Source organism: Pezoporus occidentalis, unplaced genomic scaffold, assembly GCF_034315485.1.
Source record: "Pezoporus occidentalis ecotype Australia unplaced genomic scaffold, CSIRO_AGI_Poc_V1 ctg38, whole genome shotgun sequence".
Lineage (NCBI taxonomy): Eukaryota > Metazoa > Chordata > Aves > Psittaciformes > Psittacidae > Pezoporus > Pezoporus occidentalis.
The window spans coordinates 4,503,486-4,523,774 of NW_026915702.1; the positions used below are offsets into that span (position 1 = coordinate 4,503,486).

General features: G+C 36.6%; 1 long non-coding RNA gene across 2 annotated transcripts in view; it reads right to left on the bottom strand.

Moving 5' to 3' along the window:
- LOC134170573 (uncharacterized) overlaps positions 1-3,401 on the bottom strand; it is a 52,243-nt gene extending 48,842 nt beyond the window's left edge. For both annotated transcript variants that reach the window (XR_009967314.1, XR_009967313.1), the window contains exons 1-2: positions 3,324-3,401; positions 477-539 (exon numbers count right to left, since the gene is read on the bottom strand). This is a non-coding gene — a long non-coding RNA (uncharacterized LOC134170573). The remainder of the gene's footprint in view (positions 1-476; positions 540-3,323) is intronic.
- Positions 3,402-20,289: the final 16,888 nt, after the last annotated feature.

The window sequence follows — 20,289 nt, forward strand, 5'->3', positions numbered from 1 at the left end:
ATACTAATCCTACACATGTTTAAGAGAAATAGAAATCAGAGTGAGTCCTTGACAGAAAAGTAAGGGTTAGTCATAGTAGAAGGAAATTCAGCTCTAGATCAAGACACCTAAAATTAGTATCATATGTTAAATTAAACATCTAAGCTCCCATTAGGAGAAGCTAATGTCTAATAAGTGCAGTCAGGAAACAACTCGTATGAACTAGTGGCACGATTCAGTATCCAAAACAAACACTTTTAGTATTGCATGAGGTGTTATAGCATAGATCAGGTATCTCTATGGCTTTGGAAGGAATACAGTCTAGCCTACAGAAGACACCTACCTTACTTGCAAGAGGATAGTGTGATTTCTGGGGGATCCAAAAAGCAGTCACACACCACTGCAGACATCGGTTGTCTGTAATGGAAAACTGTTGAATCAGAGCATTCAGGTGCTGCTGACAAGTGCAGTGCAGAACTCCTAGGAGAATCAATTACCTTCTAGAGTATCAACAATGCAGAATTACCTTGTGCAGCTTGAATGACATCAGATGTTCATGTCTAGAAAAGGAACTCCAGCATGAAATTAATATGAAAGCAAGAACACACGTATACCTAAATTTTGAGTTGACTTACCTCAAATTAAATTCCTGGAACATCTACTTTGGTGTCACCTTAACAGATCTCTAAGCACCATTGTATTAATCAGGTTTTCAGTTCAATTTCTTAAATGTAGACCTCCAGTAATATTTGAGATGCCCAGGAATATCCTGTTGGACCTCAAGCCATTGATCCAGAAGGACATGAATATTCTGTAGCTCCTGTGTAATATCTGCCAACTCCTTGCATACATATTTTGATTATCTTGGGCACTGCAAATGGTTCTAGAGGTTTATATTTAGGAAACTGAATCAAACCATAGGTTCTTCACTGTAACAGTCATTTAGAAGACTTAGTAAAAACTAGACACCTAAGGGTCTTAGTCTGGTACTAAATCCAAGGTTCTAGTGTCAAACAGAGGAAGCTGTATTTTACTTTGTGACTTAGACACTAGGGATGTTTGTAACAGAAGTTACAGAAACGCTTTTATTCAAACAACTACAAAGCTTCTGGAAGCACAGGGAATATTTCAGTTGCTTTTCTGTATCTGATAGCCTGTGAACAGTAAGACAGATCTAGCATGTCTAAGATATTCATACTCATCTATTCACAAAAGGCTACTGTGGATAACATCAATAGGCTTCTGTCATTCTTGAAAGCATGGAAATACGAAGCACAAATAATCACTTAGCTGTATGCCGATGCACGTGGTGCTTTTGTTACCAAAGAAAGACAGATTTTGTAATGGAAATATTTTTTTATGGAAGCTGATATCTCTTGGTCTGTACATATGATAATCTTCCTGTAAATTTTAGTGAATCTTAACAGCCAACATTTTTCACACCAGCATGTTAGCTCTTTGTTCCTAACATATCCCAGTGAAATGCTCATGGAAGCTCTCAGTTGTGGTAGAAAGCTGTCACATAAGCAAAAAATAAGCCTACAGATTATTCTGTGAAGTAAAATATCATTTTAACTACTTTCTTTTAAATTGTATTTCCCTTTGAGAAGTTAGATATCATCTAGAGTATCTTTTCTTCAGGTATCTCAGTTTGCTGACTGAAAAAGATTGTTATTACCCATGTCATGTCATGTTTTCCTATTTGTGAAATTGAAAGTACAACAAAAACCTCAGAATTCAGAAGTCTAGAAAACCAGTTATAACTATTGTTCAAACAATAATTTGGTGATTCTCAGTCTTTCCTCCCTGTTTACTAAACTAGCTGGTGCAAAAACTGAACAATTTGCAGCTGATTCTGTGTTATCTGAACAGTCTTTCTGTCATAAAACTCATTATATCTGTTTGCACTACAATACCATTTGCAACTGGCATTCCAAATAGAACAACAAAGAAATTTAGACTTGCGGGGCTTTTGCTCTAACATAAGAGCAAGAAAACATTGTGCAAAGAGTTGCAGAGTGACATTTGAAAGAAGAATGAATGTACAAGATATTTCCTTACTTCTCTGACATCTTTATACTCCACATTTTTTGCAAAAGCCTGCTTACTAGAGATTTACCCCCATATATTAGTGTTTAAACAATCTCCTGAAATATAATATCCTAAGTTATAGTTATGAATGAATAGACCAGTACAAAGCCTTTATTAAACTTTAGGAAGAATTTGTATCTCTCTGTCATCAGCACCTTAGCAAAATGTGAGCGGAGAAAGTTAACATGTAAGGATTGCCGAGACTTCTACTCAGTTCTGCGCATTTTTCCCCAGAAGATGTATAAATATCTACTTCTATTCATCCAAAAGAGATACTTCCTTCATTAAAGATACATCTAGAGAACAAGTATTTGAAACAGTTAAAGTAGCAATGCTGCCATTTGTGAGCTGTATGATGACAGAATTATGGAAAGTTAGCATGGTGGTTGAGGGAACACAGCAGTCCACTGTCCATATTTCAATATCCACTTAAGGTTTTCATTGCTTTGTTTCTTTCCGCACATTGTGTTGTGTTTGTTTTTTTTTAAACAAAAAAGCAAACCAAACATATGGTGCTTCATCCTCAAAGAGCGTGTGTTCCTACACCATGTCCAATGGAATAAATTCACAACTTTTTTTTTTTTGCTAAGACTCGCATGACTAATCTATCATGCACATACCAATGGAAGTGTAAATTCAAATGCTCTAATAGCTTCAGGAAACCCACAAAACTTTGGGATTTTATTTGAACACTCACTTCTCACTGCTAACAAGAAAAAAGACACAAAATTTGATTTATTAAAATAAATGTTTCCCAGATTCACAGATAACAAGACCATGAAGCTAACTCTTAACCACGCCAACTTCTTTCTTTGTACTGTTCTTCTCACACTTATTTCAAGTGTTAGAAAAATACAGATTTTATGGATAACACCATATAATTTTGTATATCTTTTCTGAAATCTTGGAGGGAGAAATTAATAAGAACAACATAAATTCTCAAATAATTCTTCAAAACTCTCTTAGAATGTTCAGGAAAGTTAAATAAAAGAGAATGTGCACAATGTGAAGTCCACCTTATCTTGTAATTGAAACTTATAGCAAATATTTCAACTATTGTGCAGACCTTAGCAGGCGAGGTTTCTGCTAAGTAATAATTAACATTTATCTTAGAAGGAATTTCATGACTTTCCTTCAAACTGGACACCCAAACTTTGGGAGAAGGAGGTAAGTACAGAGTGGAGATACTTTAATGAAGTTTAACAAAGAAATTACTGCCTGTGAGATATCAGACCTTTTCTCTCTTTACTTACATTGGCATAGGAACTGGTTCCAAGTAAACTGAACATAGAGAAAGATTTCCATTTGTTTTCATGGACTTCCAATTTGGCCTGCTATAATCAGTAAGGTAACTTAATAAGTGCAGACACTCTACTGTAAAACCAATAGCAGTCAGACAAAAACTGAGCTCACTGTTCCTTAGCATGCTATTTTTAAGATCAATGTACAACTGGAGATAATTTTCATAGCCCAATTGAGCACAAAGATGCTTTTATTCTTTCCTTCATGGTAACTTTTTTTTCTATTTTTTTTTTTCTTTCTCCTTTTGCTGTTGCTGTTTCGCTGTTTTTATTTTGGGAGAGTATTTTCCCTCTTGGCAAAGTGATAGTATCTTTGAACTTATATTAAAAGAAGATGTAACTTTAACTGGATATGGAATTTGTTTGACTGGAAGCCATAGCATAGTCTCAGAAAGCACTGCTTGTTCGTACAATTAATTGCAGATTCTTTAATTTACCCTGGAAAAACAAGGTCACATATGTGTGTGCAGGGATACAGATTATGAATGTATGCTTACCAATAATGTTAAAAACAACAACAACAAAAAAAGCAAATTTAAGGTTTTAAAAAGAAACAGAAATAATTATATGCTATGTTAGTAAACCTTTCAAATAGATGGTGAAGTAAATGTTCCGGAATTCATTGAAAAGAGAGAAGAAAAATCTAACTATTAGAACCCTCATTTCAAGAATGTTTATGGCCTCATTGTTCTCTATAACGGATTAAAACTCAAGATGAAAAACTGGGATATGGGACAGAATTTCTGACTTTAATGGGAGGATGAACTGATCCAGTCGTGACCTGTAACCAATAAAAATGGTCCCAATTATATGTCCTAGTTTTAACTAAAGAGTTTGAATGGTTCATCATTTGAACCCTGGTTTAGATGTTCTCTCAATTATCTTCTTAATTTTTTCATCTCGTTTGTGAGTCAGAGGTTGCATTTTTTTAATCTTAAGGGATTTTTTCTGAAAATATAAAACAAGCAAACATCTATCACTGACAAATGACTGCCTGATGACAGCCACAGAAAAGGTTCTGTAAACATTTTTGCAAGTCTCTTTTCTTTCCTAAATTTCTTCAAACTGAATGGATTTCTGAAAGCCACTCATTCAGTGAGGTGGCAGCTCGGATAAAAGGAACCAGGATCTAGATTTAGCTGTGAAAAATAATTACCCAAGACCAGGTAACCTGCTGTTTGCATGTGTGTTTAGCCATTAAAAAGTTATTACACTCATATTGGTTGTCACTAGATAACACAATACTCTCAGTGTGCTAGGGTATTATATTAGCAAACCATAGGGCTTCCATTATCAATAGCCTAAAAAAAGGTAGGGCAGGAAGCACCTCTGTGGGAGAGCAGGCAAGAAGATAGAGCCTCAATTTACAAGCGCCAACATAAAAAGGTCTCATCTCCTGTTAGGTTTTCATAGATACCTATTTTATGAGCTTACACATATGGTGATCATGCCTGAAATGCACTCTTTTTCTGTGGATTTATTACCTTGCTGTATTCATTCCTCTTTGATTATTCTCTGAATTCCTATTTTCTTCAGCCAAATAAAATTTTAAGGAAACCCCCTTCTTTTCAGAGAAAACAATTGCACCCAACTTTGTTCAACATGAGGAAGTCTGGGTAACGTTCTAATCTTTCAGGTACTTACATATTTAATTAGGTGTATGAAGAACATTACTGAGTTTATTGTGATTACTTCAATATACAAAGGAAAATGTATGTGTGAGCAGTTACTGAGTTGGAAACAGTTTTATTTGAGTCTATATTGTGTATTAAGAGAGACTGTTGACAATTCTACTAAAAATCTTAAAGTGCACCAATGGAAACCAATTGAAAAGCACTTGTAAGGTTAGGAATACACAATATCATGTCATAGCTGAGTGCAGTATAAAGAACTGTTAGAGGCAAGAAAACAAAAAATGAGATGAAAAAAAGAAATCAAACAAAAGTAATTACTGTAAATTAAGTTCTCTCTCAGGACAAAAGGATTTTGCAACCTACTCAGTACAGGCATAAGCCAGACAGTCTGGGGCAAATGTCTGGGAAAAAATCTGAAGAGGTGTCAAGAAATGGAAAGACAATTAAAAATGTATTAGAAAAGAATATAATCAATATTTTGCTCTCTGCACTTTAGTTAGAGAAAGCCTTTAGAGAAAGCCTGTCTATAATGGTAACTTACAATGCCTCATTTTTAATTTTTCTTACACTAGCATCCCAGTTCCTTTTCAGAGTGGTATGTTCAGGTTTTTTAATACTACATGAAATAAAATAACTCACGTGCATTTGAATGTTCATGAAGTGTGCAGCTGTGATCTGCCTTGTTTTTGCGTGTGACACTTATTTCGTACTGTTTCTCAACCTGCTTTAGAAACTTCCTGAAAAAAGACAGAGTAAAGATTCATTTTCCTTTGTGAAAAACTTTCTGTCATAAATACTTATTAAGAAATAGACACCACACGCATTAGAAGGTATCACACTTTTAAGGTGAGTTAGAATAATTAACAGATTGTAAGAGTAAAATTCACAGCACACTTAAAGAAAAGAATATACAAAAGCTGTGTTCATGTCATTTGGCCAGAATAGAAAAATAACATTTAAAAAAAATAGAATTGCAGCACCTTAGCTAGCTGTAGTGTTTTCTAAAATAAGTGTTGAATGAATGTGTATAAGATTTTCCAAACTAAGCAAAACTTCAGTGTTAAAAAAGAAAGCAAAGAGACTTGACATGGAAAGTTTATTTTCCAGAAGTACAACCCAGAGTCCAAAGCTATTCATCTACCTCATGTTACACCTGGCACCCAGTTCTTTTCTTTGATAACTTTTTTTTTTGCCAAACTTGTTCACTTCCTCAGCATATTGCTAAATATTGAATTAAGGCATAGCTGAATCCTTGCTTATCAGTTAATTTCCCATGGCGCAAGCTACTGCAGACTTGTCTCCAAGGGCATGAGTCCACGTGCAGGAATTACAAGGCGTTCCACAGCATGAGTAACCAAGTGACCTGTAACAACACATATGTTATTCCCACATGTTTCTGAAATACTTTCTCCAGCTGTCTCAATGCATACATTATTCTGGGAGACAGCTGCCCAGCTTTCTGAGAAACAAGCCGAAGTTGCTCTCTTCTGACCCCTTATAGGCATTGTGCTACTCTGAAAAACACACCTTGGCACTCAGCTTGTCATAAAGTAAACTTCTCGATGGATAGGCTTTTCCTCCTGTGGAGAGTTAAATAGGTGGGACTTCTTGTGTTAAGGCACTATTATCTGCATGGCAGAACAACAGGAAAAACATTTGTTGTTCAGAAAGGGATGAACTCTATTCCCACTGTGAATGTCAGCAAAAAAAAAAAAAAAAAAAAAAATGTGCAAAGTACGTCTTTGTTGCAGAGGAGGAGATGGCATCATTCACTACTTTTTCATAACAAAATGATTAAAGGCCTTCCCAAACCCATGATCAGTTTGTGAGTAAATAAGTCAGTCTGCAATTGCTATTATTTAGGGTGCAACCAGGTCCCCTCAGCTTTGAATCCTTCTTCTCTACAGCACCAAGAGTCTTCAATGCTAATGCCTCTCACATACATGACTATTCCACTTATCTTTTCTGATTTGTTTAAACATAGTATTTTAAAATAATTTATTCTGTTAATTAACAGCAATACTGAATATATTTTTGTTGCCTTCACTTTGTAAATAATCTATAAATCATGGAGTAAGGACTGTATTTATAATCCTCCATGAATGCCTTGGAGATTTTATATAAAATATAATGCCAGAAATTCAAATATCAAGGGTCATAACACTGCATTGAGTGTTACTGTCCTGTAATTTACTTCAGAGAGGTAGGAAGTTATTGTTAGACTTTTATTCATGGCTTAACTACTGATATGCGAGGTCTCATATACACAGCTCAGATATATACAGATGGATAAAATAAGCAATTATGCAAATAAATAGCATCATAATCACAAACAAGGACTGCCTAGAACAAACTCAAAATACCGGTGACTATTCCTGTGTTTATATTTATATATGGGGTAGTTTACTACAGTACCCTTTTTAATTGGAAAGCATTTGAACACAAAATACAAATGTTTTCTGAAAAAAAAAAATGAAGCAAGACAGAAGAAAAATAATTCATTGAGATGAATCAGTTCAGGATTTGCTGAAGGTACAACACTAAGTAACTCAGCCTATCTAAACAGTATTTAATATGCAGCCACATGCTGAGATTTCAAGTGTATTATTAACTTTCCACCTTTTCATTGTACTACTGACTTGCTTCATGAAAAGATGCACATCTGCATATTGTAATTACAGTCAAGCACAAAGCTTACTGAAATCAGTGAGTCTTCTGATTTATTTCAACTGATCATGAATCAGAACTATCCATGGCTGGATTAATTTTCAAGATGGATTTTTCAAATGTACTAAATGTATACAATCCTTTTTTTCTTTGATACAAAGGGCTATAATTACATCTTGAGGATGGCAGCAGTCTACAGTGTATTTCCCATAGGAACATTATCCCCTGTAGGCTGCAGGTGCTGCCCAGTCTGAAATAAATGTGGATAAATTTCCCACCTGTTTCCATAATATCAAAATCCAGATGCTGGTAACATTTTAAAACTCACTTTTAGAAGTGTTCCTTTTTTCTTTGAAGTTTTTTTCTAAGTATTTTTGAGTTTGTATTTCTGAATTGGCTTAACAGAACATGAAAACTAAACCGGGCCAGAGCAGAGAAACAGAATAGCTTTGCTGTCCTAATGAACATATGTCTCTAAAGCAAATTTAAGTGCTATATTCACCATCTAGTGAATATAAATACATATATATTTAATTTTATATTTTTGTAAGCATAATTTGATTATAATTTCTGACTATGGGACCGTAAACCAGAAACACCATGGAAAAAAGTTATTTATTCAGGCTATATTGTTGGCAGCAGTGAAACTGATAACATAGAATGGGGTATAAGATGGTAAATGATGATTTCAAAACATGTCCTCAGTCAAGTCACAGCCATTGTGCCTTTTTAGTAACATTTGCTCATACTGACAGAAACTGGATAATGACACCTATGAATTACTAAAATTCTGAAGTAAATCTCAGATTAAAAATCAGGGAGTAAATGAAGGGACAAAACATTTATTTTACATTTATTGATGCATTGTGGGAGAGGATTTTTTGTTATCAAAATGGTCATATATTATATATAATATAACGGAGAACATTTTTACACTGTAATAACATATGGGAGTTTAAACCAACTAACTAACTGTAGAGCATGCCTGGATGGTGTCCAGCATGAACTGAGTGATAGTTTCTATTTACTGGTATGAAACTAAAAGCGCAGAACAGTACTAAAGGCAGATGACTTTGTTTTAGAGATTTCCACAGCTGGAGAACAGGAAAGCCTGTTTGTTGTTTTCTCTTACATTGAAGGTTATTGCATTAGCCCTAGAGTGCTGGACACATTTCTACTAAGAACTGAAGGGACAAAACCTTTCAACAAAGCTAAAATAGCTGGTCAGGGCAGGCCCTGGCATTAGGAGCTGTGAGAGGAGTGATAAGGAGTGGTTAACACGAGCAGAACAGTTTAAATTAGGTCTCCTATCTGTGAAGATTTAACAGCCCAAAGTGTGAGTGAGGTATTATCATAGGAAGGGGGAAGGAGCCAGCTGTCTTAGCAGTTGCCTCATCAAAGAAGACTGCGAAATGGCATTAGTTATGCATGAGAACTAGGCATTGTATGCTGCCCTGTTGGGGGCTTTTTTAGTTTTTTTTTCATTTCTTCCTTTTAAGCTATTAAAAATCGTTTATTAAGCAAATAGATTTAAATGGATAAAACTAGTTCACTAGGAACAGAATGTATATTACAGTTTTTTCTAGGTTTCTGGAAATTCCAGACAACACCTTTTAGTATCAGCTTCACATCTGAATCCAGCCACACTGCTACCATTCAGGAAAACTTGTTGCTAGTTAAGTAAATTGGAAATAGTTGATATGGAATACACATAACCTACTACATTTCTAAAATGTAGTATTATATCTTTAAGGGTAATACACTATTTTTGAGGAGTGAAAATTCTGTTTCTTCCTCAGATCAATGAAATATAGGAATTACTAGTCAGGATAAAAACCAGAATAAATCCACTCCAAAAGAATAGCTCCACTCCAAAAGCTTAGTTTAGACTTGGATTAATTACTTTTAGGGAAACGGCTTACCTGGTTTAATTTGACAGTACATTTTATATATGTTTGTGGTTTCAGACTGGCATAACTGTTCCTCTCAGTCATTTCGTTCAATTTTTTCATATTTTTTCTTGCTCAGCTTTTAAGGATTAAAACCATTATGATCATTAATGACACACCTCAGAGCAGTTTACTTTGTACTTGACCAGTCTTGTACTATCCTCTGAACAAGTTTTTGTTGAGCAATATCTTTCCCCAGCCTCTTGTTCTTATGGTTGACCTTGGATGACATATGCTGATGTTGATTCATCAACACTGACTCAAAGTACAGACAATAGACTTCTCTCTGCATTCTTGACCTTCCTCTTTCTAAAGCAACATTACATCTTATTTGTTTTTTTAACCATAGCTCACACTAAGCAGAGGTCTACAGAAATACATCCTTTTAACTTCTGAATGACAGTGTGATATGGTGTGATGCAAAGAGACATTAGACACCATAGATACTAGGGAATGATGCAAAGAGACATTAGACACCATAGATACTAGGGAAAGTACCATAGGTATTAGCTAATGCCCTAAAGGTCTTACATCTTCAATGCTGCCAATATCTGAATAAACTGCAAAAAGTAAACCCCAGATCACAGGAAGTATTATGTTAGTCTTAAAATGGGAGATATCCTTTAATATTAATCTTTATGGCAATACTGCACCAGCAGTATGAAAATAGACAATCTATGCCTGGATGTACTGCTGTTCAGATAAAACAAAAATCTAGCAAATAAACTAAAAGTAATGCTTCCAAAGACAGAATACATGCAGTAAATTAAGCTTTATTTTTCTCCTTGAAGATTGTTCACAGCCTTATAACATTCTCAAATGTAGATAAGAATGTCTTTCATTCTCATTTTAACACACTTTGAATGATGCTGCAATTTATGCAAGATTTTTCTAAAAGAACACAAAACATCTTAAGTCATTAAAAAAAAAAAAAGGTAAACATTTTCCAAGAGGAAAAAAAAAAAAAAAGAAACCCAAAACAACAAAACAAAAAAATCCAAACCTAAACCAATGCACTTAATGGGACTTTCATTTTGAAAAGAAGATTGCTCCAGTTTCTGATGCCTTCTCAAAACTGGTGGTCTAAAATTACACTGAATATCACGCACAGACTCCCTGAAGAAAGTACTAGAGAATTTCTTTGTAGCTGAAAATTTTCTGAAGCCACACCTAGGCAAGGCTTGTAGGCCCTGCTGCTTCAATGGCTCTGCAAAGATGGAGTAAGCCCATCACTGAGAAGTTGTGCCTCTTTCATATATATCTAAACAGATGGGAAACATGTATTGAAACTAATACATTATGTTTTTTATAAGGAGAACCTTTGCACTGGATATAAAGTCAGATACTCTACAGAGGTGTGACTTTTTGACCAAAGGGAAAAAAAATATTTAAAATACCTGTTTCATCCAGTTGTCTGAATGTACAACTGGAGTTCACCTTCTTTAGGACTTTTCACATCAAATGACAAATGAGAAGGCCATAAAGTGCTACTAGCATCCCTTCTAGTCATTCAGCGCCAGTCTATTTCTTTTGTGGATTAAAGAGGTAACCTTTAGTTCTCCTGGTTACATACTTCCTCAGAAAGCTATACTACCATTAAAGAAATAAAATGGGAGAGCAAATGACTCCTGTCGTTCTGCTTTGTCTTCTGATTGAGGTTTTCTCCAAACTGACATGAACCAAATTACTTAATTGAAGTGCTGTAAAGCATTTTTCTTCTGCATAAGAAATATGAAGTTGTCCTCTTGCAATAAGGACTCCTCTGGATAAGTGAACACCAATATTTCACCAGATAAAGTTGGCGCATACTGTCCATCTTGGAATTGCTGTGGAAGAAATATATTTCACAGATGGATTTTGAGTATCTTCAGTGTGTCATGCTAATTATGATGGAAGATTATTTCTCACAAAAAAGTTTTTGTTTTTTTTTTTCTCCCAGTTAGTGCTGAATAACTAAATCACCTGGGTGTTACTTGCCTAGGAAACACAGTCCAAAACACTCTCACAAATTTCACCTTTTATTTTACACTTTTCAGCTCATAGTTTTAATCTTTTAGTCCAAGCCATCAACTGGGCCATCACTTTCAGTGTTTCTTTCTTCACTTTTCCCATATCCACTTGCCAGTCACATTCTATGACTATCTTCCCTTCATTTAGCTCATATTTTCTTCTCTATCATTATAGCTGTAGACAACAAGAATTTGTTATCAATCAGGCTCATTCCTTCTGGCAAGTCTACTCTGTTGCTCAGAACCTTGAAATCAGGGAGCTATATTATTGCAATGCTGCTAAGCATGGCTGTTTTGCACTCATTAGTTCAATTAATTAGACATATAGTATGTACATTCTCCCATTTAAAAAAAAATCATTTTTGTGGTATAGTGTTAACACAGTATTCCTCATGTCTAGCAGTTACACTTATTGCATTTAAGAAATAAAACCAACCATGGATTACAAAAACTGAAACTACAGTTACACCTACAATTAGTATTCAAACATTAGAAAGACCTGTCCTGATGAGTGATAAAGAATAACTACTTACAGTGAAATTTAACAAAGAACTGCTTGAGTTCCAAATGGAAAAGTGTAATATTTCATTGGCCTGGATGACAACATATAATATTCATAGTTTTCAAACTCAGTATGGTTCTCTAATTCAATACAGATGCTTGTAACAAGTCACTCAGTGTCTGAGTGACACAATTAACATTTTGCTGGTTAGCTAAAAATCTTTATAATTGCTTCATTTATTCATCACTGGCTGATAAATACAGAAATAGTTCTTGATTTAAACTTGACCTTTCCTTTTAGTCATCAGTCATGTGTATTGCATAGCCAAGTGTATCACAAATATGCCTTTCATTTTGGAAATAAGTGTGCAAAGTTAAGCTATAGGATTCTCATTAAGAATGTTTATTTCTTTAAGTGCAGATAACTGATGAAGTGTCACATGCATTACTTTTGTAGCATATGCTGCAGTGACTGAGAAAACACTTAAGTCTGTCACTTCTCAGAAAATCAGAAACAGAAATATTCAGACCGCTTTGATTCCATCTGTGTTGGGACTTACACAGAATGGAAGTGTAGAAAACATGTAAGGTACACTTTGCTCTTCTAGTGGTACCTAAGGGCTGGTATTCTCATTTTGACACAAGATTCCATTTCCCCTGATAGACACAACCACTGCATGGGACAAGTCTTAGGTGTGGTGCCAGTTATTAATTCTTTGACAGACTGGGATCCTGGAGTAGGAAACAAGACCTAGGCCCCTCCTTCTCCCACTGCAGTAACCCATTTCCCTGAGCCATAGATCTTGTCTTTTCTCCGCTTGTTCTTTCTCTGTCCATAGCAATATTGACTTCCCAAGAATAGCCCAACATCAGCAGCTTTGAAAAGGAGGTATTGGCATTTTCACACTTGGAGCAGAATAACTGTCTAGGGATACAAGTGCAAGCTGTGCCTTTCCAGCTTCTCAAAATGGCAACAGTACAGAAGAAATCTTCCCATTTCCAGAAGGCTAATGTCAGTACTTCCATCTTCACCAGATTTTGAAAGAGATATCCCCGTTCAAGCATAAGACAGGACATTGGAGTGCTTCTGAATTATGAAGGGAGGGTTCAGGTGCTCAAAGTTATAAAGCAGACAACCCAGACCTTTTACCATGTTTTGGTGTTGGTTTTTGTTTTGGTGTGATTTTTGATTTTTGTTGTTGTTGTTGTTGTTGGTTTTGTGTTGTTGGGTTTTTTTTAATTGTCTAATTATAACTCAGCCAGTATTCTGCTGAAATCTTCTTACTGAGAACTTTAAATTCAGAAAGCAGTCAAAAAGAGATATAAGCATCTTGAGTCACTCTATACAATCAGTAGACAGAACAGAGATACATACTGAATAAATTTTAGGCCCAGATTAATCTTTCTGAGATAAAATAATTATTCTGGGTATCCTGAATTTGAGTTTTATTCTGAATTAAACAGTTGTCTTCAATGTGCATTACTAATGTCCTTATAAAATTAATGTATAAATTTGAGGACTACATAAAAGTAGTACTTTAATCTCATATCAAAGTTCTTCCTTATAAATTGAGTCCAAATATGATTGGTTTTAATGCATTGTGGGAATATGGCAGAAAATTTCTAGTTCTTGCCAGTAATACTAGACCTTACAGTTCAGGAGAGAAGTGAAGATAGATCTCTAACAAGTCTGTAGATACAAAAATAGCAAGGAATATTACCCCCTCCGAATTACCCAAACAGATTCAAATTACCCAATTTAAAACTTGTCCAGAAGCCAAGTTTAACATTTTATGTACTCTTGCAAGCAGTGCAGTGGGATTTTTTAATGATTAAATGTGCCTGACTTTATTTTAATTACTTATTCATAGTATGTCATGCCCTAACACAATTGTAGGTCACAGGTTCAGTATCAATTCAACAAAGAAGGCTTCAACTATTAAACTGCTCATGTTACTTCCTCATCATTTAAATCTTCTTTACAGAAATACACCAGTCTAAGAAATATCTGACTTGAAATTGTATGACTATAATGAATGATCTGTTTAGAAACCCCACATCACATCATCTGAGAATTCACAATGCTTATCCATTCTACACAGTGGTGCAGTCCGGCACATTACAGTACAAATACATATATATATACATATACATATATGCATATGTATAAGACCAAGATATTAAACAGGAGCTGCTCTCCACACTTCAACTATTCTCCCATACTTACATCTCTCATATAAGTGTTTCTGGCTTAATACAAAGTTATGACTTGCATTTCTGTACTTACGCAGGACAACGAAGTGAAGCTCACTCTAGGAAGGAACTCTATCAAACATGTTATTGTTTCTGTTTGAATGGTAACCTGACATTTTTCTTTTAAAGGAAATCAGGTAAATGACATGATGGGATAGACCTATAAGTTTTGATATATATTTACTAGTTTCCAGTGTGAGGTGTCAGCAAAAGCTCCTCTGTTATAGTTGAATTTCAACACCTATTTAGCAACTTTCAGTTGTGAAACATCAGCTCTTTTCAATCGGGTCACTCATTGTATCATCTATTGCCTGTCATTAGTATAACATAATATCAAAGGAACATAATTTGTGTTAAAGACTGCATATGAGATTACAAAAGACTGAAAACAATATTTGTCTTTGCTTTAGAGAATTCTGTTTCATACAGTGAAATTGAGAACAACCGATATTGATTTTAACGTAAATTAGAATGACTTCTTTGATATTTAATGTTGAGCGTCCAGTGGAGGCATGTTACTTTCATGATCCATGGCAGTTCAGCAACTGCAGTTGGCCTGGAGGCAATTGAAGTGGTATTTGTGTGGAGAGTTAACAAGCCACAGGGGACCTGGAATATGAGCAAAGGCATAACCATCACAACAAGACCATGTTTTCTTACAGCTTGCTTGCTGTTGTAAGGTCATAGGCTGTAAAGCTGTGGTTAGTGAGAGAAATTAGTCATGAAAACAGCATAACCCAGTGGGGATTTATAGTACATGAATCCAGTCCAATTTTTGTTTGCATAAAAGAAGCTGGCTTGAAAAAATACCCCTCCTATTAGTATCCCAGTGGCATAAGCCCATGTTTGGGAGCATTTCTATAACATGCATCATGTTAACTAATTTCATTTAGAAAGGACATGACAGTCCAGAAGAATAATACAGAGGAATTATGTGCTTTGGACACTACAGTCAGGAAAACAACCACACAGAAGATGAGAAACTATGCTGGTTTCCTTTGAAAGCCACTAACCTTTCTGGATGCAATCTTTTTCATAGGGTAGCTTCCACTGCAAAAGGCAATGCGGAATTCATCTACAAAACTTAACAGCTGTTGAAAGGTCAACCAGGATTCAAAACCAGCAGTTTGGGATATCTGTGTAATTGTGCTGCTAATAGAGTGTCACTGAGGTGCCTACCCCAAGATGATTCACTGCCATTAACACCTACATTAAACATGACCAAATCAAGAGGCCTCAACTATTCGTATTTTAAGAGCAGAAATGTGAAAAACAAAAGTTGTTACCAAGGAGCAGCCTGACATTAGTTCTGTATTTCAGATATTCCTGGGGTGGAAATATTCACATAGAAAACGCAGCAATAGAGCTCCTGTCTCTGCCATCAATACAACAGCCAGGAAACAACAACTGGGCTAAAAATGCCACTTCAAAGTATGATAAACAGGTTGTGCATTTGAAATCAAGACATTATAAGACAGCAGAGATGTCTGGAGAGATTATTTGGTAGGTTTCTAAGCATTAGATATGCTTCATCTTTGTTCTCTGTAATAGTTTTGCATGTTCAAATAGCTTTTTTTGTTGCACAACTTGTAAGCCGTGACACAGCCCAAGTTTTATTGAGCAGAGTTACACACCAACCCAAAGGCTAACACCTGTGAGTACCTTTTGAAAGAACTGATTAGTGCAACGAAAAAGTGGACTGAAGGGGGGTTGGAACTAGATGATCTTAAGGTCCTTTCCAACCCTAACCTATGATTCTATGAAGATATGTCAACAAAAGAATAGATGTCAGCTGCTCACCACACTCACTGAGGACAGGGCAAACAGCACCCAGGTACGAGGACATATACAAGGAGATTGAGATTAAACATTAATAAACTATTTTCTAATAGAAAAATAGTTAAATATTGGAATAATGTACCTAGGAATGTTGCTGTGATAAATTAAAATATTTCTTTAACAATGTTAAATTATTAGCATATGCTCGTAATATTAGGAATACATTGATAACCAAAATACAAAGATTTTTTTCTTCTGAACACGTTCCAATTATTGGTTTTTTTATAAATTCTGATCTCTAGAAAAAGACTTAAAGGAGTGGAAAAAGCATAAAGGTCAAAGATGAAGGATTTTTTTTAAGATCATGAAACAAAGGGAATAAGAAGATACATAACTACAGTAGTTGTAAAAAAAAAATAGAAGAAATAAAGCAACTGAATAGCTCAGACTTTTTTTACGAGCTTTATATAACACAAAATTGAACTATTAGAAAAAGGAACTTAAAAATCTGTAGGATTTCTTTAATATTAGAAGTCCAGTGGAACATTCACATTGTGTGCAAACTCCCCCCAGTACTCTCAGCTTCCCATGTTATTCAAAACAGTATTCACTGTTCACGGTAATTCTGGGGGTTCCCCCATCTCTGCATACCCGTGGAATATTTGTTTTCTCTTGCAAGTATGACTAACAATATCAATTTCCTTCTTTAATTCTAGGAAGCATTATAAGTGTAAGGTAATTACCATGTGCTTAGCAATATTGATTCATTCTAATAGAGTCATAGAAGCTGTAGTGGTTAAATATTATTCATTTTTGTCTCTCTTAGAAATGAAGGCCTCATGGGTATATCTGAGTTCATGATGTAAATTGAATAACTAAAGCAAATAGTCTTTAATGTTTCAGATGAAGTACATTAGGCTGCAGAGATTTATTCACCAGTATTCGTAATTCAGGGGAACAGATTGTTAGACAGCTAATGAAAAGTATCTTATCTTTATGCTGTATGGATTTACTAAAAGCCTAACAGAGATTGAATATGTCTAACAGCAATTTATCCAAGGAGTTTTACTACTCCTATTATACAATACATTACAACATACAGCTACAGTACATTGATCTGAAGCAGTTCAACAGAATACAAGTTATGAGAAATAACGCTCTTTTGAAACATGGTGGAGCAAACATTTCAAATTCAGAAGAACTGAAGGAAGAAGTAGGTAGTAGTAATCTTAAGATAAGTGATTATGACACTACCTCAGTCTCCAACTTCATTAAAAGCATTCTATAGAATAAAGGAGAGATTTTGGTAAAGCTTCAGTGAATCTTTATGACTGCAATTCAGTTCCCAGGGCTGTACTTGGGGGTGCCACTATTTCCATTATAAACCTCTGTTTTAAAAGAGGTATAACAAAATAAACAAGACTGGAGTTTTGTGCAAAACTTTTGACATATAAGAGTTCATCTTATATGAAATGGGAATCCATATTACAAATATTTTGGGGCATACTACATTTTCACAATAAATCAAAATAAATATGTTAATCTATTATTATTCTTTTGAAGTATCTGATTATTTTTGAGTACATTCTCATTTCCAGTGGGGAAACTTCTCAAAAGAAATTTTTGGGATAAGCCTGAATATCCATTGTTTAAAAAATAGCCCTTACAAGAATGCTGACACTCAGAACCTAAAATGAAATAAATTCTAACGAGTTCAACCAGCATTTTTTATTAAAGATCACCTATCTGACAATATGAAGATGCATTATGTAGTCACATGTCAATTTCCAGGAGGATCTGCTCCATGATCTTGTGAGACACAATGTGGGACTGACTGGCCTGTAGCTCCCTGATCTTCCCTTTTTGCTTTTTTAAAAATGGGGGTTATGTTTCCTCTTTTCCAGTTAGTGGGAACCTCACTGGACTGTCACAGCTTCTCAGATATGATGGACAGTGGTGAAGTCACTTCATCGACCAGTTCCCTCTGGACCTGTGGATGCATCTCTGTTGCAGAATAGCTCTAAAAGCAAGGCCATGGAGCCTTAGAGGCCTTGTGCGAGCAAGGCAAGGGGTAGGCCTCACAGGTAACTGGAAACCAGATGTGGGAGGAGAATGTGGAGGAAGCTGTGTGGGGCTAACCAATACTGTTGTGCCTAGTTCACTATATAAGTGAACCGCGTCACAAATAAAGTAGTTTGCTTATCACCCATATTGGGTTGGCCTGTCTTGCTTCTCCTCGCCGCTTACACATCTCATCTTTCCCATGGACTTGTCCACCTTCAAGTTCCTCAGATGGTCTCAAACCTGATCTTCTCCTAGCAAGCCTTCATGGTGCCCTCCTTGCTGCCCTAAGGATCTTGAACTCCACCAGTTCATGGTCACTGAATCTAAGGCTGCCTTTGAGTTTCACATTCCCCAGCAGCCCCTCCTTGGTGAGAACAAGGTCCTGGATATCATCTCTTCTTGTTTGCTACTCTATCACTTGGAGAAGGAAGTTATCATCAACACATTCTAGGAGCCTCCTGGATTGTTTATGCCTTGCTATGTTCTCCCTTCAACAGATATTGGGGTGGTTGAAGTCTCCCATGAGGATGGAAGCAGCTCATATTTGTCACAGAGGAACTCAGTCTTCCTGGTCAGGTGGCCTGTAGCAGACCCCCACTGTAATGTCCCCTGTCTCTGCCCTCCTTTTAATCCTGACCCATAAGTTTTTGGTCATCTACTCAACCATCCACAGGCTTATCTCTAGCTCTGCTTTCCAGCTGGTCATTGATATAGAGCCCTCCTTGTCCCCACAGCCCGTCCTTTCAAAAAATCCTATAACCTTCTGTCGTGGTTTAAACCCAGTCAGTTAACTTGTTCACTCACTCCCCCCCTTCTTTTCTTGCCCTCCCCCTACTCCCGGAGGGACAGAGAGGAGAATCGAAAAGAATGAAACTCCCACGGGTTGAGATAAGAACAGTTTAGTGACTAAGGTATAACACAAATCACTGCTGCTACCACCAATAATAACAATGTTAAAGGAAATAACAAGGGAAGAGAATACAACATCTCACCACCAGCCAACCGAGAACTCGCCCCCCCCCCCCCCAACCTGACCAAGCACCGACCGATACCTCCTCCAACCCTGCAGACTCCCAGCCCTTCCGGCTAACTCCAAGTTACCTCCTGGGCATGACATGCTGTGGTATGGAATACCTCTTTGGTCAGTTTGGGTCAGGTGTCCCGTCTCTGCTTCCTCCTGGCTTCCCCTCCTCCCTGGCAGAGCTGAGGCTCACAAAGTCCTTGGCCAAACCAAAACATCATTGTTATCAGCTCTGTTCCCAAGACGAAAGTCAAAACACTGCACTGCACCAGCTACCAAGAAGGAGAAACATGACTGCTACTGCTGAACCCAGGACATTATCCACCCCTTATTCCATACCATTCACGTCATGCTCAGATCCCACATTTGCAACATACAATCACTCTTATCTTAGTGCATGGACCAGTCCCTATAAAACTGCTGAGTACATCTGGTCCATGATGTCAGGTTCCATCTCTTGTAACAGTCAGAGCAGGAGAGACTGTGTGCAGTGTTCACACTCATGAATAACCTGGGCAATAGTGTCCATTGCTAAGTCCACCCCTTGATCATGAGTCCATCTCTATGTTGCATTTCTGCCCTAATATCCTGAATGTCATGGGCCCACCAGGCTCAAAATAATTCACTGTCCCCTTCAGCACTTTCTGCAGCTTGTTGCTGGGGACTCCATACAGCTGCCTTCCATCTCCGATGCTTCCAAAGCACTGGAGGGGCCCAGTGGACTAGATACTTGCCCATACTGTCATACACACCCTGCCACTCATGACTGTGCAGCCTCGGGGAACATCTCCCGGTCCCCCTATATTGTCGTCTAACCCCAGACAAGACCCAAACCTGACTCTGCTTAACTTTTGAGATTAGACAAAATGGTGGTGGGTAAAACACAGTCTGTGTGTGTGCCAACATGCTGATCCCCATCACAATCAGCAGGCAGGTCCCAAGGATACCCAAAGGCCATTCAAAACCTTCAGAACTCTCAGTTGATGCTGCTGTGCTTGTCACTGGGGCTGGTGCAGCTGCTGTGCTTGCCGGCTCTCCCAC